This window comes from Adiantum capillus-veneris, chromosome 27, assembly GCF_014529385.1.
Source record: "Adiantum capillus-veneris isolate H3 chromosome 27, ASM1452938v2, whole genome shotgun sequence".
Taxonomy (NCBI): Eukaryota; Viridiplantae; Streptophyta; class Polypodiopsida; order Polypodiales; family Pteridaceae; genus Adiantum; species Adiantum capillus-veneris.
The window spans coordinates 41,048,556-41,071,287 of record NC_140957.1 but is presented as its reverse complement, the minus strand read 5'-3'; positions in this window follow the sequence as shown (position 1 = coordinate 41,071,287).

The window sequence follows — 22,732 nt, the reverse complement described above, 5'->3', positions numbered from 1 at the left end:
ACGGATCACTTTACTGCATGCAATAATTCTTGGCGCTTGTTTGAGCGCGGTTCACTCATGTATGTTGAGTTGCGGACACCCACTGTACTATGTGTGGAGCCATTTTTGGCTAATTTGTCAGTTTTTCCCATCCATTTTTGAGACTCGGATTGGAAGATCCCTTTCTAAGACTGTGGCTAGTCCATTTGTGTCTCCATTAGCCTTTGGAGGGTCGATAGCATGAGGTTTTCTTTGAGCTGGGGAGTGCTTGAATATTGAGACACCTTCGGTGATACAGGTATTTGGAGTTCCCCACATTCGGTACCCTTGCCATAGGAAATGTATCTGGACGGTTTCATATGCTTTTGACGCCAAGCTGGCGATCACATTGGCAGTGAAAATATTAGTTCTTGATTCCCGATTAATTAGTTGGCACATTTATGCGTATTTTGAGTTGAGGTTTGACTCCTCATACAAAGGAGACTCTGCTAGATTTCCTTCCCGTGAGTCGTGACTTTCATTGTTGGCACCTTTTGAGCCTATTTTGGTTGAGATTTTACTCCCGATACAAAGGTTACTTTGCCCAAATTTTGCAACTTCTTGCCATAGTTTGGCACCTCTCAAACCCTCTTGTCAACGATGGCTTCTTCTTCGAAAAAGGAGGAGTATTTCATTCGCAAGTTTGATGGCAGCAACTTCACCATGTGAAAAGAGCGCATGAAAGATGTTTTGACAAACAAGAGCCTATCAGAATCATTGAAAGAGCGCACTAAGGATGATGACTATACACTAGTTCAGTGGGAGCTTTTAGATGCAAGAGCCATGGCTAGGATATGTCTACATTCAGCCAAGAAATTGTTCTTCACTATCATAAGGAAGACAACAACCGAGGAACTTTGGGATAGCTTATGTTTAGCATGGGAGAGAAAAAGTGCATCCAACAAAGTTTTAATCATGAAAAAGCTTATGAAGCTCAACATGAAAGAAGGTAGCACAATTTTTTATCACTTAAATGAGTTCAACTCCTTGTTCAGTCATTTGACATCTCATAGCTTTATGGAGTTTGACGACAGACGCAAGTCTATATTCTTGTTATCCTCTATACCCAGTTCATGGGACATCTTTTGCACAACCATTAGCAATTGGGCTCTGAATGGCAAGGTAGTCCTCAATGACGTCACAAATGCATTGTTCACTGAAGAAATTTGACATAAAGCTCTTGACAGTGCTAGTCTCATGGAGATGCATATATGGCTGGCAGTTCAGCGAAGGCAAGAGGCGGTGACAGTAAAAAATACAAAAGCTAAAGTAGAGTGAATCCTCGTAGTCCTAGCAGACATAGGAACTCAAGTAGAGACCGTAGTGCCAAAAATGTCGAGTGTTACTATTGCCATAAGAAGGGCCATTACAAAAACGATTGTCGTAGTTTCCTAAGCGATCAGAAAAGATAATTCTGGCAAAGGTGAAAGTACAGTAAAGATTGAGGAACTCAATGTGGTTAAGTCTCCCATACCTACCACTGCAGTAGAGGATGCTCCTCCTCCAATGATGAACATTATGCCAACAGAGATTCATGCAAAGGTGACAACAAATCCCTCAGATGTTCTCATTTTCAGTTCGGATCCTCAGGGGGTTCACTATGTGCAAAACTACCATATCACGTGCATTCGAGACATGTTTGTAAAATTCCTTATCTGTGAATTTTGTTAAGAATATAATATACCATTTTCTTTTAAAATCTATAAGTTTTTTTCAAATTTGAAAAAATAATGCCCTTCTGTATATATATTTTTGTAAGTTTCAAGAACTTTAAATACCCTTCTGTGGAACTCACGTGATATGTTACATTTTTTATTAGGTGACCTACCTGGGTTCGGATCTCACTCTAGATGCTTTGGTTGCACAGGATGAGGGTTATGCACAAGAATTGGATTCTTGATTTTGGTGCAAGTTTTTTTGTCGCACCGCATAGAGAGTGGTTTTCCTCTTATGCATCCATGCATGGAATAGTCAAGGTTGGTGATTCCTATGAGCTTGACATTATTGGCATTGGTGATGTTAAACTTTAGATGCATAATGACACTACTTTTGTGTTGCAGAATGTCAAACATGTGCCCAAGCTTACAAAAAGCTTGCTTTGTATAGGACAATTGGATGATCTTGGCTACGCTACAGTTTTTGGTAATTGTTCTTGGCTAATCCGCAAGAACAACCTTGTCATAATGAAAGGTCGTAAAAACAGATCCCTGTACTCTATGTTTGTTTTGAGTGTTGACGAACACTTTATCTATGTTACCGAGCTATCATCTACTAAGTTGTGGCATAGCCGGCTAGGGCATATTAGCAAAAAGGGAATGAAAAAACTTCAACATTTTGGCTACTTACATGTGTTAGGTTACACAAACTTTCCATTGTGTGAGCATTGTCTATAAAACAAACATACTAGGTTGACTTCTTTGCCATTGAACAAGAAACTAGGCGAACCCTAGACTTAGTGCACAATGATTTGTGTGGTCCAATGCCACATAAAATTCTAGGGTGGGAAAACTTCTTTCTCACGTTCATAGACGATGTTACCATATACATGTGGTAGTGATGTGTGTGAAAACACTAGGACCGCCGGGGCATTTTTTCCCTCTTTAGAAGGTTTTTCCCCCCGAGCATTGTATATACACCCACCACTCTACGGCTATCTATCTTTCCATTGCACACTAAGTAACACACTCTCTATTGTATGCCAAGATCTTCCTTCGTCCTCCAAGATGTGTGCGTTTCTCTGCAACCCTAATTCCAACAATTGGTATCAGAGCAGGTTGTGCCCTCCCGGTCTTAGTCGCCAGTTGCTCCAGTATTATACGCCTGCTCACTTTCTCCAATTTTAATGAGCTTTGGCAAGCGTTCGCAAATCGACAAAAATTTTGGGTGAGCTCATAGAGCTTAGTCGGCTCAGATTTCTGATTCGGGCTCATTTCGGCCTCTATTTTCACTACAAGCCGGTCTGCATAAGCAATTTTGTCATTTTGTGCAGAATTTTTGTCAATGTCGTTTTTTGCATAACAGGTGCCTTACATTCTTCTACGGTTTGTGCTATATAGCACGTGTTGTTCCCGTTCCATTTCTCCTATTTTCGAGCATTTTTCACATCAGGTGTAGCATTTACCATGGTTGACAACAAGAGAGATGTCTTTAAGATGTTTGCTACTGAGGACAGGTTGGATGGGGACAATTACCCTATGTGGGCTTATATGATGCAACACATTCTTGTGTCAAAGGGCGTCTAGAATATTGTGCAAGGCATTGATGTACGTCTTGGTTTTGAGGATGTAGGCGATGTTGAGGACGTTGCATGTTTTGCTGCAAGGATTGCTGCTATTAGAGTTATTTTGCCTACGGTAGAACAAGCTCGTTGGGATGTAAAGGATGCGCAGGCTCATCCATTGATTGTGTTGTCTGTGAAGTGCACCATTGTTCCTCACATCCGTTCAGCACAATCTACAAAACAATCTTGGGATATTCTAGCTGGTCTTTATGCAAGCCGCAGTGAGGCTAAAATTGCTTTGCTACGTAAAGAGCTAGAGTCGAAGATTATGCATGAGGAAGATGATATGGACACTTTCCTTGCTAGTGTCAAGGATATCAATTAGCAACTTATTTCTGTAGGTGAAGTCATTTTAGACAGTTCCGTTGTGCTGACTGTTCTTGATGCCTTACCAGATTCATACCAGACTTTTGCTAGTACTTGGAGACTTATGACCCAAGGAAATCCTAAAGTTGTCAAGTTTGATGTAGTATGCACATTGTTGTTACAAGAGTCACTTTCCAGAAAAAACAGGACTAGGTAGCGTGCAGTTGAACAGGCTTTTATTGCTTCTCAAAGAAAGGGTGGTAACAGCAATGCAGCCACTTCTTATGGTTCTGCTGCGAGTGGAAAAAATTCTGTTCCTAATGCTTCTGCTGGCAGCACTTCGTCTGGCAATTTTGGTGATATGGGAAAAAAGAAGATGCATTGCCATTATTTTAAAGCTAATGATCACTTGATCAAGTCGTGTCCTAAGTTGAAGGCCAAAGAGGCTAAGAAGAAAGAGGGTGGTTCCACTACAAATGCTGGTTCAACTACAAATGCATCCATTCTCGAGTCTTCTGTGAAAGGAGACTGTGTTGCTAATATTGATGCAGAATGGGCTTTTAACGTAGAGTGCACTTACAATCCTGTTGTCCATGATGCATGCTTGTCAATTGTTGCTGCAGATTCACATGTGTGGTATTTCGACAGTGGTGCTACAAAGCACATTACCTTACATCGTGAATTGTTTACCTCTCTCGAGTCTGTCTCTCATGGGAATCCAGTCACTTGTGTCAACAATGCCTCTTATCCGGTTCAGGGAGTTGGAAAGATTATGCTTACTGCTGCAAATGGCAGTTCCTTCACACTTGTTGATGCACTTTATGTATCTGGGATCAAGAAGAATCTCTTGCCTGTATCCGCACTTGCTAGACTTGGACTTGTAGTCAAATTTATGGATGACAGATGTACAGTTCATGATCTCAGTTTTGGTGATGAAATTGTTGCATCTGGCCTTTTTTTCTTGGGCTGTATAAGCTCACTTTGTATGAAAAGTGTGGACAAAATTTTGCAAATGCTGTTGCAGATTCAAGGGCTATTTCAGATGCAAAACTTTGGCATGCACGTTTTGGTCATCTGAATTTTGTTAGTTTGATGCGTTTGCAGAAATCTAATATGGTTGCTTCTTTGCCGCCCCTTGAAGCACCTGTCAAACATGTTTTTTGAAGGCTGTATTTTGGGTAAGATGCAGCATTCTAAGTTTCCAAAGGATGGTTCACTTCGGGCCACATGCAGGTTGCAGCTTGTGAATAGTGATGTTTGTGGACCCATGCAAACTCCGTCCTTGGGCAATTACCTTTACTTCGTGACTTTCATTGATGATTACTCCAGGCATGCATGGGTATTTTTGCTTAAAGTGAAGTCCGAAGTTTTTATGTGCTTCAAACAGTTTCTGGCTATGGCTGAAAATGTATCGAAATGTACTATGGACACCCTCCGTTCCGATCGAGGGGAGGAGTATATGCCTCATGAATTTAATGCATGTTTTGCTAGTCGTGGGATAAAACACCAATGTATAGTGCCTTATACACCTCAGCAAAATGGTGTTGCTGAGAGGAAAAACAGGTCACGATGTATGGTCAAAAGTCAAGCTTTGCCGCATTCCTTTTGGCTTCATGTGTGCCACTTTTTGGCTTTCGTAACAGTCCAGTAGAAAGAACATTGTATGTAAAGCGTGAGGGTGATGTACTTCTCATTGTGGTTCTTTATGTCAATGATTTACTAATCACTAGACCAAATGAGGGACACATTCTTGAATTTAAGGCTGATTTGAATGCTACTTTTAAGATGAAAGATTTCGGGCTATTGCATCATTACTTGGGCATACAGTTTAAGTAGTGTGATGGTGGTATTGTGTCAGAAAAGTTACATAGAGACCTTGCTATGTAAGTTTAGACTTGAGGATTGCAAACCACTCCCATGGAAACAGGTTTGAAGTTGAGTCTACATGATGCTGGTGATCCTACTGATGTCACTCTTTACCAAACTGTTGTTGGCTGCCTCATTTATGTATGCAACACAAGGCCGGATATTCAGTTTGCAGTCTCACAGGTCAGCAGATTTATGCATAGCCCAGGGTCTAAGCATTGGTAGGCTATCAAGAGGATTTTCTGCTACCTTAGTGGAACTTTACATCTTGGCTTTTTTATCCCAAGGGAGGATCATTGCCGCCAAACTTACATGCATTTTCGGACTCAAATTGGGCTGGATGTTTTAACACATGAGTTTCTACAAGTGGTTTTTGTTTCATGCTTGGTAGTTCATGTATATCATGGTTGAGCAAGAAGCAACCTACTGTGGCCACTTCGAGTTGTGAGCCTGAGTACAGGGCAGTCTTCATAGCTACGGTTGAGTGTGTATGGCTCAGACGCCTTATGGTTGATTTGGGTGTTGGAGAGGACACTGCCAACACTATCTACACGGATAATTAGAGCGCATTGGCGGTTGAGAGGAACCTAGTTTTTCATGCTCGCACAAAGCACATTGAGGTGCATTACCGCTATGTCAGGGAGAGGCTCTTAGCAGGAGAGATCAGCTTGGCTTATGTGCCAGCACAGGACAACCTTGCAAAAATTTTCACAAAGGCATTGTCTCATGAGAAGCTTGAAGCTTTCCGCAAAGCTTTGGGCTTACTCCCCTTTGTGGATTGATCATGTTCTCAGGGCTGACACTTCCCTTTACTCGTGTGCTAGGTCTCGTTCACTGCATCACTCCAGGGGGGATTTGTTACGATATACATGTGGTAGTGATGTGTGTGAACACACTAGGACCTCTGAGGAATTTTTTCCCTCTTTAGGAGGTTTTTTCACCCGAGCATTCTATATAGGCCCATCACTCTAGGGCTATCTATCTTTCCCTTGCACACTAAGTAACACACTCTTTATTGTGTGCCAAGAGCTTCCTTCGTCTTCTCCAAGCTGTGTGCGTTTCTCTGCAACCCTAATTCCAATACATGATTCTTCCATAAAGGTGTGGATGTATCTCCTTAAGTGTACGGAAGAGGTCTTTTCTAAGTTTCAAAAATTCCTCGCCATGGTTGAGAACCAATCAGAAAAAAATCTCAAAGCTTTTTGCGCAGACAATGGTGGAGAATACGTCTCCACGGAGTTCAAGGATTTTTGCAATCAAAGAGACATTCATTGGCAGTTTACTGCTCCATACACACCTGCAAAAAATGGGATAGCTGAAAGAATGAATCACACGATTCAAGAGCAAGTTATCTCATGATTTCTATGGTAAAGCTTACTCTAGAGTGTTGGGGGAAAGTTGTTTTGACAAGAGTGCACGTCATCAACAGGTCACCTAGTTCTCCTTTGAATTTCAAAATTCGAGAGGAATTATGGACTACGAAAACACCAATATATGAGAATTTATGTGTATTTGGATGTGAGACATATGCACATGTGCCCAAAGAACTTCATCGCAAGTTAGATCCCAGGTCACACAAACACCTTTTTATCGGCGGCTATGGTGCAAAAGGAGAGACGGGCTATCGTCTTTAGCACCCAAAATACTGCAAAGTCATTTGTAGCTCACATGTGATTTTCAATGAATCATAAATGCAGAAGACACCCATTAAATAAGTTGAGAACAGACGCATTCATTTTGAGGATGTAGCCTCCGAACCAACTTAGGTCAGTAATGTTGCACCTAATCCTCAAGTGCAAGATACCACTATTGCTCTAGCGAGAGTAGAGTTTAGCAGTCAAGCACAGTGCCCGAGCGGTTTGAGCTGGGTGTAAATCACATTTTGGTCGCGTTGATGGTGGAGAGCCAACCTGCTACAAAGAATCTATACAAATAGATGATAGCGATAAGTGGGAGAAGGCTATGCAATTAGAATACAATTTGATTGTGGCTAAATAGACATGGTATTTTATTGAATTACTAAAAGGAAAAAATGATTTACCTTGCAAATTCGTATACAAGAAGAAGTGTACAGTAAAAGATCCCGAGCCTACGTACAAGGCTCATCTAGTTTCCATGGATTTCAAGCAGCAAAAAGGTGTGTATTTTGATGAGAGTTTCTCTCCAATAGTCAAGATATCTGGTACACTTCACATTGTGCTGGGCCATGGAACTTGGAACTTGTTCAAATGGACATGAACACAACATTTCTTCACGCGGATCTAGATGAAGATGTCTACATGAAACAACTAGAGGGTTTTGTATGTGAGACCCAAAATTCAACGAGGGTAGGATTGGTTTGTAGACTTAAGAGGGCACTCTATGGCCTCAAGCAAGGTTCAAGGAAGTGGTATAAAAAATTTGACAAACTCATGCAGTCTCAAGGTTACATAAGAGGTCAAGAGCATCACTGCTTATACATAAAGAGGTTGAATGATGGTTCGTTAATCATCTTGATCTTGTATGTAGATGATATGCTTATCGCAAGCAAATCAATTGATGAGATCAATTAATTGAAAAGGATGCTAAGCACTTAGTTCTCCATGAAAAATTTGGGAAATGCCAATCACTTTCTTGGTATGCACATCAAGAGAGACATGCAACATGGAATTATTGAATTATCTCAAGAAAAGTACATTCCACAAAATCTTGCAACATTTTAGTATGCAAGGGGGGAAGTCATTGAGTACCCCAATGCAAGCATACTCCAAACTTAGCAAGGACGATTCTCCCAAGAAAGCTGCTGAGAAAGAGAAAATGGTGGAAGTGTTGTATTGTTGAGCAGTTGATAGTTTGACATACGCTATGGTAGCCACAAGACCAGACATTGCACATGCAGTGGGAGTGGTTAGTAGGTACATGGAAAACCTTGGCAAGAACCATTGGGAAGCAGTGAAAAAAATCCTCAGACACTTGAAGGGTATAGCTAGCAAGTGTTTACGCTTCAAAAATAAACATGCATCTATTGTAGGTTACACAAATTTGGATTATGCAGGTTGTGTGGATCATAGAAGATCCAAAACTGGCTATGTGTTCATGTTTGTTGGAGAAGCTATCTCTCGCAGATTATGTCTGCAAGATTACACATATTTATCTACCATTGAGGCTGAATATGCTGCTATGTTTGACGGAAGCAAGGAAGCCATACGGTTAGCTCGTCTATTGGAAGATTTGGACATTGACAAGGTTCCAGTACTGCATTGTGATAGTCAGAGTGCCATTGCTTTGGCAAAGAATCCGGTGTTTCACTCAAAGTTGAAACACATAGAGGTCAAAGACCATGTCATACGAGATGCATTGGCTACCAAGCACATTAAGCTTGTCAAGGTTCACACTAACAACAACCCCACAGATGCTCTCACGAAGAGCCTAGCCTCGGAGTGATTTACATTGCATAGAACTTACGGGTGTAGAATGAAGCCTAGGTGATGCTTCATCAACTTTGTATAGATTGACTATATTGATGCCACCATTGGCCACCGTGACCTTCAAGTGGGAGGTTGTTGGGATGTAGGCCAGGTGGCCGTGGGAAACTACCCTTAGTCTTACTTTCTTCCCTAATCAATATAGAGAGATAAAGTGAGAGTGTTAACACTCTCTCACTTTCCTCTCCACTAACCCAATTCCCTGTCTGTGCTTCATCTCCTTCTCTTCTCCCCTATCTTGCATGCATTTCTCACACGCACACTCCACCATGACAACCCCCACAAGAGGAGCACAATGCAAGTTTCAAAATTAAAAATGGATCACCAAATCATTAGAAAAGTTGATTACAAGTTGGACCTTTGTGGTTGCTTGAGCATACTTACAATAGAATGCTTTCTTCTTCCAAAGATAAGCACCCCTTTTCACATTAAAACTATTGACTTTTATACCTAGGACTTTTTAAATGGCCAATGGCTGCCGACTCACATGGTCCTTTCCAAATGTCATGATAGAATTACAACTCAAGCGATTGCCTTCCTACTCTAGAATCAAGATTTACATAGAGTATCACTAACTAACTCAAAAAAATAATAAAGTACAAATGTGGTGTCTGGCTAGGTGTCCGTCTAAGTGGGCACCCGTTCAGTCAATCCGCCAACATTCCCCCCTTCCTAGCTCATGTCATCCCTTGATATGACCATGTACAATCTTGTCTTTAGGATTGTCTTCTTCTTGTCTTCAAGGCTGATCTTTATCTTGAAATTTCTTGGTATTTTATAACGCTCTCCCTTCCTTGAGTGACTCATATCTGGTACGTTGTGGTTGATACATGAGCTGGGCTTCATTGGCAAGACAATGTTGCATTTGGTTGTGCATTCTCCTCTTCATTTACACTTTGGGCAATGAATTTGTGTTGCTTGCCTTTTTGGAAAATGAGCCTCTTTGGGTCTTGGATTGATGAAGGATTTGCTCTTGAGTTTCACCACAATGCGAGTCCTATGCAATATGTCACCAACTTTCAAGCACTGTGTGAGATCCTTATGATGGTTGTTGTGGACTCTCTTGCTAAATTTATCATTGCTTGTATGTATGTCATTCTTCAACTTGATATTGCTTGCTAAACCTTTGTTGTGTCCTTGAAGATAAGAGTTGCTCTTGATAGCATGTGGCGACCTAAAACTGTTGCATTCTTTGACGATTGATTTGGGTATCAATTTCCTTACTATTGATGTAGAAGGAATATATACAAGAGGATGATGATAAATGTTTCTAGATTTATGTCTAAAACTTGAATGACAAAAGGGGAAAAACCCGGTGGAAAAAAAGTGCCTTTGGTATATGCTCTTATCAGAGTTGAGCAGTTGGACTTGAAGTACATGTCTTGCAAGGTAAGTGCTTGGGAGAAACAAAGAAAGAGTGCCAAATGCAAGTGCCAATTGAGGGACACTCTATATGCATATGAGAAATTTGTCAAACAAAAGCATGCTGTGTGAAAGATGGAGTTGATGGGTGCTTCAAGAAGAAAATGTAGCTCATGTGACATCAAAGGACATCGCAATTGCTTCCACGTTTCCAAGAAGGGTTTTTAATGTAAAAGGTTCTCCATTCATACCTCATTGTGCTCAGTGCATGAGTGTCTTTTGGACTTCCTCCTTCACTTCACCAGGCTTAGAATACACCTTTGACTCTTATGTTGACCTATACCAGCATGAGCAACACAACATAAATATATTCGAATCTTTCAAATTGAGAAATACCTAAAATATCTAAGACTCTTAGACCACAAAGAATATCACTTGAAGCTTTGGGACTAACGTCTTGCTCATTTAGTGTCTTAGCTACCCGACTCTTACTTTTATGCCATGTATTTTTAAGGGCAACTTGGATGTACCTATTGAAGGACATAAACCCAATTCCATAAGTTCTTGGAGATTTATGTAATGGAATTGATATTTTATTGTTTAGTGCAACTGACAAGTGGTGACTATTGTGCGTTTTCTATGTGCATTGGCAGGTCATTTTGGTTGGGACGTACATCAATCAGACATTGTTACTGCTTTCTTGAATGGTGACATATTTGACGAAATTTATGTAACGCAGCCTCGCAGTTTTGTCAGAGAAGGACAAGAGGACAAAGTGTGCAAATGTAAGAAGGCTTTGTATCGGTTGAAGCAATCTACTCGTGCTTGGTATGAGAAAGGTGACACTCATTTGATCAAACAAGGTTTTCGTAACAGTCCAACAGAAAGCACATTGTATGTAAAGTGCGAGGGTGATGTACTTCTCATTGTGGTTCTTTATGTCGATGATTTGCTAATCACTAGACCAAATGAGAGACATATTGATGAATGTAAGGCTGATTTGAATGCTACTTTCAAGATGAAAGATTTGGGGCTGTTGCATCATTACTTGGGTATACAATTTAAGCAGTGTGATGGTGGTATTGCCTTGTGTCAAAAAAGTTACATAAAGACATTGCTATGTAAGTTTGGACTTGAGGATTGCAAACCTATTGCCACTTCCATGGAAACAGGTTTGAAGCTGAGTCTACATGATGCTGGCGATCTTGCTGATGTCACTCTTTACCAAACTGCTGTTCGCTGCCTCATTTATGTATGCAACACGAGGCCAGATATTCAGTTTGCAATCTCACAAGTCAGCAAATTTATGCATAGCCTAGGGTATAAGCATTGGGAGGCTGTCAAGAGGATTTTCCTCTATCTTAATGGCACTTTACATCTTGGCTTGTTTTATCCCAAGGGGGGATCATTGCTGCCAGAGTTACATGCTTTTTCGGACTTAGATTGGGCGGGTTGTTTTGACACGCTGTGAGCGGGATGAAAACACATACAGCGCCTCTATAACGACCCGACACACACTCTTGGAAGGATATACACACACACTATGGGGCACCACTCGGCTTACACAACACACCTGGCCGAGACAGGGAACACACCTCTGGAGTGAGAGGAAAGAGACTATCCACTTGCCCACTCCACACAGACACACACACACACACACACACCCAAAAAACTCAGCTCAAAAGAGGAGAATTTCTGATGTTTAGATACAAATGATCTTGGGCCAACACCAATGGGGCAAACAGCTCACACAATATGGGTAAAAGATACCAGATACAATCACAAACTAGAGCAGAAACTTCGCTCATAGAAGAAACTTACACAGAAAAACAGCAGGAAAAGAGTGAGGAATTTGGCAAAATGGACAGCGCCATCGCGTCCGGAACGGCCCAAAACCCCAGTCTACAATGTCAAAGTGCTCAAATCCGACTTCGGATGAGCATGTTACGGCCAAAACAGGCTCCAAAATGAGCAAAAACACACCTGCGGCTGTTCCTCCTCTCTTCTCCACGTTTTTTCTGGTCTTCTCTCTGTTTTTTCAGTTCTCACACTTAGCTTTATTACTTGGGCACCCTTGGCCTTTTAGATGACCTCAAACAGACCCCGAACAGGCCAAAAACTGACCTCACAGTGCATAGTTGTCACCTTTTTGCATCATTCGCACACCTGTCACTCAGCTTTTTTCCAATAATGCATCTCACCACCACGTGAAGTGGCCCCAAAAAGTGGTCCTAATGAAGACCTTTCTGCATAACTCTCACAAGAAAACACCCACGTTGTGTCCGTCCTCATCCGCATGCAAATATTGACCTCGTTCGCCCTCCTGACGCCACTAGATGCCATCTGACGCACCTGCTGACCTCACGTCGTCGACCCGCGGATAGCTTTCTGGAGAAGTTTTACGCGCTACCAACTCCTCCTTATTGTAGAAAAAACACACTAGTATTGATAATAGTGAAAATCGCTGCACTATGTACATGTTGTCCTACCTGTACACATGTCGGCCCCACATAACCACCTGGCTCTGGAAAATGGACAATCCTTTATTCGATGCACCATGCATGTGTATGTACATATGCACAATCCCTTGCTCCAAAAAACTCCTGACATAATTTGCCCACCCCCTAGCCTGCTAGAGCATTCATGCTCAGCAGCAGCAACACTAGTAGATGCTCATTCCACCTGGATCCCACACAAAAACACTTGGCATTCCTTGCATCAAAATCTTAATCAAACTTTCACCTGGTTCCCAAGGAAAACCTGTAGAGATGCCATTTATCAACCTCCCATCAAGAAAATCATCAATTACTTTGGCAAAGACCTGCATGTGCAAATATATCTCCTTCTCCATAGCTGAGAGGTCTCCACCACTGATCATTTGTGTCATCAATTCCTGCTTCTTTGACAACTCAACCTTGGTTTGCATCAGCCCTTCAATCACTTCATAAGGCCCTTCACTTTCATCTTGTGCGCTCCTTGCCGCACTGTCGAAGCAAGGGACTTGCCAATACACCGTGTGCGAGCCACAAACGGCTCCAAGCACACAACAAGCCTAAACTAGCAAGCTCAAGAGAACAAAGGGTGTGTCACTCACCGCTCTACGCTCGCCTTCGTGGTGGATTCCTCGCCGCGATGAAGAAGAAGCTGCAGTCGTGCCGCGCTCAACCGCTTCGCCGCCGTCGTGCCTTCGTAATGCTCGATCGCACACACACTCTCCCTCTCTCTCTCTCTCTCTCTCTCTCTCACACACACACACAAGGAGGTGAAGAAGAAGAAGATGGAGATGGAGCAAGAGCACTCTTCAATTGCACAAATGAGAGAATGAGTAAAAATTAGGTTTAGTTGGCTTTTATAGGAGCTCACCCCATTCACACTTGGGCGCCCATGCTTAACCAACTAATCCCTTGAATGTCCAAGTTAAAGTGCGCCTCTCATCGACGATCACTCTACCTTTCCCTATTGGTCCGACAAGCCCGGTGCCTGACTCTAAATCATACATAATACGCGTCCGTCGTAGGTGATGGGGTGTACGTGAGCCGTGAGGGTTAACATGCCCCCCTTCCTGATGTAGATTCCGTCCTCGGAAGCTATTGAGTTGAAGCTGGTTCGTCGAGGTGGAAGAGCATTTGAGATGAATGTCCTTAGCCTTCTTCAGTCACTGCAAAATCAAACAACATTGGCACAGTAATTGCATTCTCTTAAAAAGCATATGTAGTTTTAGGTAGACAAATTGATTGGTCAAAGAATTTCAAACAATTTGTTAGCAATGAACATTAAATTGCAATGTAATCAAATGCATAAACAGATGTAAAGGTAGAAAATTAAACAAGTCTGGGGTCACTAATTTGACGATCGAAAAGCACTAGAGATCGAATATTAATACCATGGGTAAGCTTCTTAATTTTTTGTGGTCAATTAAGTTGTTTAATCGCGAGAGCCAAGTATTCATGTTCGAGGGCTGACTAGAGGCTATACCTAGAAAACCTTGTAGTTAAGCTACCATAAAAGGAATTTCTCATGAAATCATCGCCTGACTGATTACTTTTTCTTTGACCCCCCAAAGTCTTTTCACATTGATTCAATTATGAAGTGGGTGCTTATTTTGTATGCCTTGGGTTTTTTGCTTTTCAAGGAAAAGCGCCCACACTGGGAACCTCTAGGGCTCTAGTACCATAGGCAATACATGTGAGTGAAGTACCAAATCAAGCTGAGATTTCTCTTCCAGCGTAAGATTTTACATTGTGGTACTTTGATTTTTTGCTTGTTCATTTTCAGCATTTAAATTTTGTAACTTTGGGGGGTCATAAACCATTGTTACCCTCCCCAGGCTCATCACATTAGTAAACTCCCTTTATAATACTTAAGCTAAAGGTCAATAGGGTTAAGCCCACTAGAAAGCCCTAGTACATTTCATACAATGCTGCCTAAATCGGATTAAGAACCTAAGTAACCATTGTTTATTAGGAAGGCATTCCCCATGGTATTAAGAGAAGATTTCTAATACCTAGCTTGGTCAAACTAGCTTAGTCGGACTGCTTGATTTTTAAACCTAGACAAGTGATTATGACAAAACATTACATTGAATTAAATGTTTGATACTAAGCAAATGCGCTGAATATTATGCTACCAATCACAATCAAAGCAGACAATCATAGATGCAAAAAGATAAAGGCAATGCTAATGGACAAGAAACACCTGTTTGTGTTGATGGTCGCGCTTGATTTGAAGTGTGAACGAGAGAAAGGTTCCATGAAGGTCCAAATCCTATCAATAGCAACACGCTCCTGTACACACTATGAAACACAAACAATACCTCTAGGAGGCACATTAGTGGGAAAAGAGATCTTTGCTAATCTCTCAACTCTAAAACAGAAACACTCTATCGTACTAATCTTACCTACCCTCCATCCCTCAAGTGATGAGGATCAAAGGTGTTTTATGGCATAGGTTTCTGTTTCACTGTACCAGATGTGACATGTGTAGGTCTGAGTCAATGTTTTGACTTTAATGTGCATACTCGTTTGCTAATTGCTCTTGCTCTTTTTTTTTTTTTTCTTGGTATAAAGCTTTATATGTACATTCCCTAAGATCGGAGATTGAGAGGTCAGGGAGAAAGGTTGAGAGGGAAACAAATGAATGATGACTGTCAGCAAACACTCCCCCATTCCTTGGGTAGATCATACCGTTTGAAATGAGCTTGTCACCCTTTGAAACCAATTGTTCCAGTTGGTAATAGGTGAGGATTTTTGCCAGTAGTTTGTTATTACCCTAGGTGCCTTGTCGAGTTGCAACGGTGGTAAGGTACTCTCCCAGGATCGAACTTGAAGTGGTTCATCAGGTGATTCTTGAACACTGGGAGGTGTGGATTCTTTTGTAGCTTCATTGAGGTCCACTTCTATAGATGGAGGCTGTGTAGAAGCTTTTACCTCTATGGATGTATTACATGATGAGCTAGAAGCTTCATGGGACTCCCCCCTTCCTGAACTAGGTGGAACAAATCGTTCTTTCTTTGGTACCCAAACTAGCTCTGGACTAGGTGTGTAGCATTCTGTGATCTTTCCCTTTCCCCGATCATTGATTCGTTTTGGAGCTACGGGATTGGGCTCACTTGGGTCAGGTGATAGGTAAGAGTACAATCTACGTTTTGGCACCCAGATTTGATCATTTCCTTGATAGTAGCCTTGGGCTTCCAATAGTCGTTTAGGAATCCAACGCAGCGTTTCTTTACATTTCTTGGAGCGAGTGGTACGTTTCTTACAAGGCTTCTGTTTTTTAGCACTAGCTATGGTCGCTAAAGAAGCTTTAGGGACCCACTTGTATGTTTTCTTCGTTCCATTAGGATCGTTCTTGTGTGTCTCAAGCTTTCTTTCAACTACATCAGTTGAAGCTCTAGAGAGTTGGGCTATGGGGACGTATGGTTCAACCTCCTGGACATGCAATGTCTTGGGTTTTATTTCCTTGGGCAATATCTCAGGGACTATGGCTTGAGTGGTAGGGCTAAGAGTTGGTTTTTGCGTTGTAACACCCCCAGTCCCCCAATCAATAGTGCATTTGGTGGCTACCATCCACGTGCGGCCTAGGTTTATATTACCCTCCATAGTTCCAATAGGCATGACCAAAAAGTCTTGAGCTACCACCCCATTGTCATAACTGACAGAAGTGTGCCAGATTCCAAAAACCGTAGTTTTTTTCTTGTTGACACCCTTGACTTGGATAATACTCTCAGATAGAGGTGGCTTCCCTAATTGACACCACACCCCATAGGATAGCAGATTGTATTTAGCACCCGTGTCCAATAAGGCGTTATATAGCACTTTTCCATAGGCACTATTTAACTCAATGGGGTATCGTAGAGGTGTGTCAGAGTCCAACCCATCCTCTTCGTGTGCTTCATTTGCATCAGGTTCCGAGCGAGTAGCTCTACCTAATGTTTCCATGAAACGGCTAAACATACTAGTACTAGGCTGTGGAGCTTCGGGAGGTGCATGGCCTTCTCTCTCAGTGTTTTGGGTAGGGTATGCTTCCATGATTTCTGAGTCGGAGGAGGAATCACTAGCGGCTATTTTAGGGTCTTGGGTGGTGCTACCTTGTGTCCCCGCTGAGGGTCTAGAGCTTATCGTGGATGGGTAATGGGTGTCCGTATGAACAGAGGCACTACCAATGTAATCGTGCTCTAACACTCGTCCAGAGCGTAAGTGCATGTGCTTTTGATACCCTAAGGTGTCAAAAAGCTGCTCTAGGAGGCCTTGTGACTAGTTTTTAGCGTGTTTTTTGTTTGTTTTTTTGCTAGATTTTTTAGAGCGTGTCGTGGAATGGGCCGTGTGATAGCTCAAAACGAGCGTATCGGTTAGAGGGTCGTGCCGTGCTTTACAGCCCTCCGTTTGGTCACTCTATGCCCTCGGAATCCCTAAAACTGTCAATTTCCAGTAGGGAACTAGGCCCAAACTAGAAAGTCTAAGGGTGCAAGTGGGAAGAGAAAGGAGGAGAGTGGAGGACTTGTCCCACATGCTCTCATTCTCTCTTGAGGGAGTAGGGTATATATATAAGAGTGAGTCTATTATATATCATAAGACTGAGGACTGAGGCCTGGGCCTGGGCTTGGGCTTGGGCTTGGGAAAATGATCACGATCCTGATCTACCTTTTATACAAACCAACCCGTCCGTTTTAAGAGTCGCCGTTTTTTATTTTTGAAAAATTTTGCCGCCCGCTCACTCGCGTTTTTTTATTTTCTTTTTTTTAAAAAATTATTTTATTATTATTTTTTTGGGAGAAAAAATAAAAAACTTTTTTTTTAATTATTTGTGCAGAAAATACAGAAATTGAAAACGCAGGTATGCAAAAAATGCAGAAAATTGCAGAAATTGCAGGAAAAAACGCAAAAATTGCAGGAAAAAACGCAGAAATTGCAGAAAATTAAAAAAACGCAGAAATGCAGAAAATTGCAGAAATTGAAAACGCCGAACTTGAAAATGCAAAAATTGCGGAAATTGAAAAAACGCAGACAATAGCAGAAATTGAAACTTGACAGCAATTGCAGAAAACGCAAAAAACAGAAATCTCCACACACTCCTTCCCTGCCTTTCCTATGATAGAAATTGCACCACAAGGAAGCGTAAAGTGCTAACCGAGATTAGTGTAGGGCATATCCCCGGCAGCGGCGCCAAAAATGTGCGCTCCTTGCCGCACTGTCGAAGCAAGGGACTTGCCAATACACCGTGTGCGAGCCACAAACGGCTCCAAGCACACAACAAGCCTAAACTAGCAAGCTCAAGAGAACAAAGGGTGTGTCACTCACCGCTCTACGCTCGCCTTCGTGGTGGATTCCTCGCCGCGATGAAGAAGAAGCTGCAGTCGTGCCGCGCTCAACCGCTTCGCCGCCGTCGTGCCTTCGTAATGCTCGATCGCACACACACTCTCCCTCTCTCTCTCTCTCTCTCTCTCACACACACACACACACAAGGAGGTGAAGAAGAAGAAGATGGAGATGGAGCAAGAGCACTCTTCAATTGCACAAATGAGAGAATGAGTAAAAATTAGGTTTAGTTGGCTTTTATTGGAGCTCACCCCATTCACACTTGGGCGCCCATGCTTAACCAACTAATCCCTTGAATGTCCAAGTTAAAGTGCGCCTCTCATCTACGATCACTCTACCTTTCCCTATTGGTCCGACAAGCCCGGTGCCTGACTCTAAATCATACATAATACGCGTCCGTCGTAGGTGATGGGGTGTACGTGAGCCGTGAGGGTTAACACATCTTCAACCTCATTTTCAAATGCGACTAAACCAGACTCCTGGATTCCTTTGTCCATCAAAAGAAATGCAACATCAGCATCCTCATCACTGCTGGTAGTGCTATCACTGTCCTCATCTGTCACCGTGGAAGAGTCTTCATCACTAGACTCATCCTCATCTTCATAAAGCTCCTCTAATTGTTTCCTTGTTTCCATATTATAAAGCTTCTTGGTACCTGTCTTTCCATAGAGGCTAATTGTACCATGTCGCCAATCCTGAACAGCTCCCACTGCACGTAACCATGGTCTGCCCAGTATAATAGGATATGCTCCCAACCCTGCTGGCATCACATGAAAATCAACCACTGCCTTTGCATCATATGCCTCCACTTCTAAGCTCTTTACAACACCCAAGCATTTTACTTTTTGATGGTTTGCCAATCTGATCCGAAAACCTGACACCCCAGCCACTGTGAGACCCATCTTCTCAATGCATGAGTGTGTTATGACGCATATTTGGGCTCCGCCATCCACATAACCTTGTCCCACATTTTTCCTTTTATGCCACACATCTACTATTGGACAAATGTCTGGTAGCTCATCCATTGCCAACACCTTCACTGAACCTCTCTCTGGCTCTTTCTCCATTGGGTTAACCATCCTCTTCCACTGTCGCTTTAGCTTAGGCACCATCTCTATAAGCTGCCCAAAAGTAACATCTGCCTTCCTGCTGGTCAAATCCTCCTTCAAGTCATAGTTTAATTGCCCATCCCCTAGTGGAAAATCTGAAACATAAAACTTTCGACGAGCTCTCCTTTTCCTCTTGGCCTTGACATCCTCGCCTTCATGGCTCTTTCCTTTCTTCTTACTAGGACCTGGGGCACTTCTTCCTTCCTTTTCCTCTGTGGTCCTCTTCCCAATAGGCATCACTAATGTATCCTCTAGCTTTGATGCCTTCTCCAAGGTGACTACACTTAGCACTTTTGTCTTCCCTTTTTCCTCCTGGGTCAGTCCACTGGTTCCTTCGTCTCCCTTAATTTCGATGCCATAATCATTTGACCTAGTTAGCACCTGTCTTGGAAATGGATACATGTCTCCCCCCATCCTTGGTGGCTTATCACATTGCGGGCTGATGTGACCCAACTCTCCACAATTATAACATGTGGGCGTCTGCCTCCAAAACCTACCATTGCTTTGTCCAACACCATTCCTAGGCCTTTCTTCACCTCCTGGCTGATTTGCAAACCGCCCTCGACCTCGATTATTTCCCACTTGACCTAGCATGTTTAGGCTGATATTCTTCATCAAATCAACCACTTGCCTCATGTCTTGCCTTAGGCCATCATCTTGCACTGCTGTAGTGACCACTGCTGGCATAACTTGAGTAGTAACAGGAACCACTGGTTCATGATGAACCCCTGACATACGACCTTGTAAAGACTCTATAGGCTGAAATTCAGACCTCATTGGCAAAGACTCCACCCCTAACTGGCTCATTTTCCTCAGCTTCCACTCTTTGTTCCTTGCTACCTCTAGTGCATCTTCATATGTCCTAGGCTTTTTTAGCTCCACTCTCCAACGTATATTCTCCCAAAGACCAGCTAAGAACCTGTCCTTCTTCATCATGTCAGGCGGGGGTACCTGTGGTGCTAAAGCCTTGCACATTCACTCCCATGCCAATGAAAACTTACATATGTACGCATCTACTGGCTCACCTTCCTTCTGCACCAAACCTTGTACTTCTTGCCACACTTTGTCAGGGTCTTCTATCTTCACAAACTCCACTTCCAATCCATGCCTTAGATTATCCCAACTCAACCTTATAGGTGGATCAGCCACACGCAACTCCTCTTCAAATGCTTTAGACCAAACTCGTGCATCACTCTTCAAACAAATTTGGAGAAGGCGTAACATCTGCGCAGGGTCATGAATCTGGTTGCTAATGCAGGCAACCTCCATCTTTTCCATAAATTCTTCCACATCTTCATCACTTCTTCCATGAAACTCCGGATAAGAGAAAGCCATGGCTAGAGAACCCCTTCAAACACACGTGCAAGAACCCAAAACTTTTCACTACCCAATCCCCAGAAACTTCAATGGAGCTCAGCTTTAGATAAGGACAAACACATGCACATCAAATGAGTTTTCATAGTTGATCATCGGAATTACAACAGGCAAAGGACATTTTAGGATCTCTCTCAATCTTCTTGGCCCAAACATAAAGACTATGCGCTGCTGGAAAAAGATCTTCCTGGACACATGAACATTAATCTGAATTCTTTGAGTTAAATGAAAAGGAGTGAATTGAGGGCCATTTTGATCATCCATTAAAGCCAACCATGAAGCTCCCAAGAAGGCACACCTGACTCAACCTCTGATTTTGCCAAAATTTCAACAGCATAACAGCATAAATGGCTCAAAAGACCAAAAAACCAGCCATCATAACTTGGGAAAATTTCGACAGAGTTTCCCCATAAGTAGAGCAGTAGGAACCCAAAATATAGACTGTCTATGTATGCATAAACTGTCAACAATAGAACCCGAGCATCAAGTAGGACTCACTAGTACATAGCCTATGGCGAGGTCACAAAAAGGGTGCTCCATCTACCTGTATCACCAAAAGGATCTCCACATTTGAGAATCCCCCAGCTCAATAAAAACCTCACGCTATCGACCCTCACACGAAGGCTAATGCAAATCGCGTATAGTCAAGTCTCAGAAATGACTATCTTCAGAACCAAGTCTCAGAAATGGTTGGGACTACCAAATACAACCAAGTATGGCTCCACAAATGCGTACAATGGCAGTTTCCACAAGAAACGTACAATCCAGCAGACAATGCGCTCAAATAGGCGCCAAGTGATGCATACCCACAACAACTGCAAGTGACATCACTGCTAGTATATCACTGTACTCCAGCTACCTGTACCTGTGTGAATCACTTGTATCTGTACGTGTCCCTATAACCTGTAACCTGTAATCTGTAATCTGCAACCTGTAACCTGTAATCCCGAATCTCGAAGCTTGAAGCTCGAAGCAGAAGGTACTCGAAGAAGATCCTCCGTGGGGGTGCCAAAAGAATGTGAGCGGGATGAAAACACACACAGCACCTCTATAACGACCCGACACACACTCTTGGAAGGATATACACACACACACTATGGGGCACCACTCGGCTTACACAACACACCTGGCCGAGACAGGGAACACACCTCTGTAGTGAGAGGAAAGAGACTATCCACTTGCCCACTCCACACAGACACACACACACACACACACCAAAAAAACTCAGCTCAAAAGAGGAGAATTTTTTATGCTTATATACAAATGAGCTTGGGCCAACACCAATGGGGCAAACAGCTCACACAATATGGGTAAAAGATACCAGATACAATCACAAACTAGAGCAGAAACTTCGCTCATAGAAGAAACTTACACAGAAAAACAGCAGGAAAAGAGTGAGGAATTTGGCAAAATGGACAGCGCCATCGCGTCCGGAACGGCCCAAAACCCCAGTCTACAATGTCAAAGTGCTCAAATCCGACTTCGGATGAGCAGTTTATGGCCAAAACAGGCTCCAAAATGAGAAAAAACACACCTGCGACTATTCCTCCTATCTTCTCCACGTTTTTTCTGATCTTCTCTCTGTTTATTCAGTTCTCACACTTAGCTTTATTACTTGGGCACCCTTGGCCTTTTAGATGACCTCAAACAGACCCCGAACAGGCCAAAAACTGACCTCGCAGTGCATAGTTGTCACCTTTTTGCATCATTCGCACACCTGGCACTCAGCTTTTTTCCAATAATGCATCTCGCCACCACGTGAAGTGGCCCCAGAAATTGGTCCTAATGATGACCTTTCTGCATAACTCTCACAAGAAAACACCCACGTTGTGTCCGTCCTCATCCGCATGCAAATATTGACCTCGTTCGCCCTCCTGACGCCACTAGATGCCATCTGACGCACCTGCTGACCTCACGTCGTCAACCCGCGGATAGCTTTCTGGAGAAGTTTTACGCGCTACCAACTCCTCCTTATTGTAGAAAAAACACACTAGTATTGATAATAGTGAAAATCGCTGCACTATGTACATGTTGTCCTACCTGTACACATGTGGGCCCCACGTAACCACCTGGCTCTGGAAAATGGACAATCCTTTATTCGATGCACCATGCATGTGTATGTACATATGCACAATCCCT